This window comes from Atta colombica, unplaced genomic scaffold (assembly GCF_001594045.1).
Source record: "Atta colombica isolate Treedump-2 unplaced genomic scaffold, Acol1.0 scaffold61, whole genome shotgun sequence".
NCBI classification, from domain to species: domain Eukaryota; kingdom Metazoa; phylum Arthropoda; class Insecta; order Hymenoptera; family Formicidae; genus Atta; species Atta colombica.
Window position 1 is genome coordinate 143021 of NW_017259552.1, and position 4296 is coordinate 147316.

At 33.6% G+C, this 4296-nt stretch overlaps 1 protein-coding gene across 1 annotated transcript in view; it reads right to left on the reverse strand.

Annotated features, from left to right (window-relative positions):
* Positions 1–4296, reverse strand: part of LOC108692121 (odorant receptor 67a-like) — a 27776-nt gene that overhangs the window by 17372 nt on the left and 6108 nt on the right. The gene's annotated exons all lie outside the window — the stretch shown is intronic.

Below are 4296 nucleotides of genomic sequence, written 5' to 3' on the forward strand. Positions count from 1 at the left end.
GCGGCGCGCAGGGAGAGGGAAGTAGCGCTTCGTTGCCTAGCACAGCCTGGCATGGCGGTTCTATGTGTTTCGCCGCATCGCGCCTACATTATCCAAAAATGTTATTTTAGCTTTTCCTTTTACATTTCTTATCATTATAAATCGCGTTATTTAGCACGATTAAATACGTTTTAACACAATTATAGATAGCGATGTAATTAATTAGAGAATTACGCAAAGCGTATGCTGATCGTCGCGATATCTTTCCGCTTGCTTTATTATACGATGTTTCTATTTAATTACGCTTCGAGACATATTTTGTCGCGTCGTTTTATGCTATATTTAGTCGGAATTTTATTTTTTGACATGTTAATGCATGTACACTGAAATTATAGTATAAGCTCGCGTAGATAGTCGCTACATTGTAAATCCAAATATATTATTTCATGTACAATGACGCATTTGATTGAGGTTTTTTTTTCACGTGTTTCTTACCGTTTAACAAGTTTAATTGTATATCATTAGAAACGTCCTTAAATTTTATTAATCTTTAATGTTCACTGATGAATAACATTTAAATTTTCTGTCACTAAAAAAATTATTTATGTATACGTTAATGAGATGTTTAAGTTTGTAGTAACTGAAAACTGAAATGTATTGAAAAACACTAATTGAGAATTGAGTGTTTTAATTTATTTTCATTAAACTATCCAACAAATTTAATGCCCATTTTCATTACATTAAAAAAATCTGTAACGTACAAGGAAAGGGACCCAACTGCTGTTCTCCGATTTTAATGAGCAGTATGTTATAAATAATAAATAATTTTTTGTAATAAAAGTATTTAATCGTAAATAACGCGATTTATAATGATAAGAAATATATAAAGAAAACTTCAGCTAAAATAACATTTTTGGATAATGGCGCGATGCGGTGAAACACACAGAACCGCCGTGCTAGGCAACGAAGCGCTACTTCCCTCTCCCGCCGCCGCCGCCGCTCGAGTGGGCTGTCCTATGAATTCGCGCGGCGCCGCTTAATCGCATATTGGCTTAGACATTTCCTTTTCTAATTCGAAAACTATAGCAAGTATCTCAAAATGGTATAAGAATTTTTTGTTCCCTTTGATCCATTCTCCATTCTCAATGTGGCTCGTATCCATCTTATGAGACACTCTGTATATATATGTATGTATATATATATATGCATAATATGTATATACATGTATATACATATTATGCATATATATATATACATGTATTTATATAAATAAAAAAAAAGACTTATCATTATTAAATGTAGTTACAATAGATTTGTTTATGGTAACATGGTTAAGTTAGAATTTAGTTATAAAGGGGTGTGTGTGTGTGTGTGTGTGTGTGTGTGTGTGTGTGTGTGTGTGTGTGTGTATTATACGGGGAGATGTGTGGATAACTGAATAGAATGAGAGGCCGACTTATTGTTTAGCTAGGTCCACGAAATCTTGGATAGATCGGTTGAAGTGAACGAGGAAGCCCGCTATCCACGCAAAAGCGCCAGAAAGACAATCGCAGTGGTTGGATGATCCCAATAATAATAATTTTTGTTTACAATTTTTGATGCACTTGCGTAAAGATACGCGAACTGGTGTGAGCTAACGTTTTCACTGACTGACATGAACCGAGATAGCCTGATTTCCGTACGCTCTGCGCTTTCGCAGGACCTCTATTTATACTTCAAAAAAAAGGCGTAGTGCCTTTGTGTAGGATGCAATAGTTAGTTGCAATGTCACGCGAGATTTTTATAGTGTTCTACCGTTATAGTGTTAATCTAAAGTGCATTGTTAGAGCGGTTTCGAGAAGAAAAGAAATGATTTACGTTTTTCTTTAGAGGCAAGATTGCTCCAGATGGATGACGAATCCTGTTATCCTCGCGGAAAATATGACTAAGTAAACAGACGGTTACTGTACACAACTAATTTTACGTGCAGGACAACTATTGTCAGTCGCGAGTCCGATCTTAGATAACGCTATCATGGGAAGTTATCCCATTTTATAACTTTTTTTAAGCACGGCGTGGTGCTTGTTTTCTTAAATTGTTGGTCAGTCTGAGACAAAGCTTGATTTTTACTATTGCTTGATTTCGATGCATTTATAATGTCTTTTGCAATCTTGTCACTTTTCGGGCCTGCATTAAGGTTGTTATTCCTTCCGGATTGATTGGCATTTATGAATTTTCGCGGAGCTTGTTTCGCTGTCCGGTCCTTCTTTTCAGTTCTCTCAGATCGTTATCAGAGGATTCCACTCGAGTCTTATAGATGCCATAGTCGCGACGTGGAGCCGATTCTTTCGAAAGAAAAAAATCGTAGCGTCTATAGATCGTAACAATTGCAATTGTAATATTTCAAAGAAGATAGTCTCAGGAGTATTACAAATGTGATAATACACAATTGAGACATTGAAAAATCTCTGCAACATAACTGAAACTTTCCGTGTCATTAGGATATTCTGTACTTCTATAAATTGTTAATTTTTGTTATTAGAAAGTCCTTTGGTAATATGTTCATTTATTATTAATTAATCATATTAATTAATCATATATATGTAAAAAATATATAATCATTATTAAAAAATCACACCTGCAGTTTTCATATTGGGAGTACAAATAAATTTCCGCCGTTTTTTATCAAAAATTAAGTATTTATTTATATTGAAAGAACGGTACATAATTTTATTCAAAGTAATGGCCATCGCTAGCCACTACTTTTTCCCATCTTCCTGGGAGCATGTGGATACCGCGTCGCAAGAACGCTTCATCTTTTGAGGCTATCCAATCATCGATATAATTTTTGGTATCTTCATATGATGTGAAGTGCTGCTCAGACAAGCCATGCGTTATCGATCAGAACAAGTGATAGTCGGAAGGAGCAATGTCTGGAGAATACGGCGGGTGGGGTAGAACTTCCCATTTGAGTGTTTCTAAGTATGTTTTGATCGGCACTGCAACATATGGTCAAGCATTATCATGCGAGAGAATAATTTTGTCATGGAATAGTAGTGGGCGCGTTTTTCCTTGAGTGCTCGGCTCAATCTCATCAATTGTGTTCGATAGAGAGCCCTAATAATGATCTCGTTCGGTTTGAGCAACTCATAATACACGATACTAAGCTGATCCCAAATATGCAACATGAATATTTGGTTTGGCTGTCGATGTTGAAGCCAGGTGGTCCCCATGATTTCCTCTTCTTTGGGCTATCGTAGTGGATCCATTTTTCATCACCAGTGATGAATATCGATGCAATCTATCTATACGATGCAAAAAACTCTTTCGTTTATGTCTGGCAAGCAGCATTTCAAAAAATCGGTTTCAACGTTTCTCAGCTTCAGTTCACATGGAACTCAATTCCCTTGCTTTTGAATCATTCCCAATGATTTCAAATGATATGAAATTGTTTGTTGAGTCACTCCTAATGTAAGTGCAAGTTCTTTCTCCCAATACAATATAACTATTCATATATAAAGTTTTTCGCAATTAAAGCAGAATAACCCATTGAATAAACCATTATTCATATATATACCATGAATAAACCATTATTCATATACGAAAGCTTTTCGAAATTAAAATAGGATAAGTATCAAAAAAACGTTAAACTAAATTGTGATTGATAAAAAAAATGACTTTTAGTAAACATTTTGGAGCTATTTTAATATCATGATGTTTTTTTGTTCTGTTTAAATATGTTTTTCACTTTATTGCACATACAGATAGATTTTAGAAACATTTATATTAAAACATTTCATATGACATATAGTATTACAAAATCATTTCAGAATTGTTGCACATGAAATGTAAAAAGTTGAAACAATATCGATCAATAAAGTAAATTATAATAATGTAATTATTATAATGTAATTATTATAATGTGAGCTTCGTTTTTCTGACGCTGGGGTGTAAAAAACACCTCAAGTGTACATTCTCTTAATGCATATACTTTAATGGAAAAGAATTTTCAAATCAGTAAAAAAGGAAAAAGTAATGGTTATACAAAAATTATATGGTTTAGACAATATAAAGCTGATTTTAGGATCCCTTTAAACAAAAGGAATTTTATTGCAGTATTTAAAAAAGATTTTGATAACAATTACAAGAATATTGATCAAAAATTGGAGATTTCAATTAAAAATTATAAATTAACTTTAAGAATTCCTTCATACTTATGTTCAAGATCAAATAAGTATTGCCGTTTGATACATTTGTTGAAACTGTACATTTTTTTGTACGAAACATTTTCCCAGTAAACCAATACTTTCCAAGATAAACCGTTCCGAAACTTTTAGT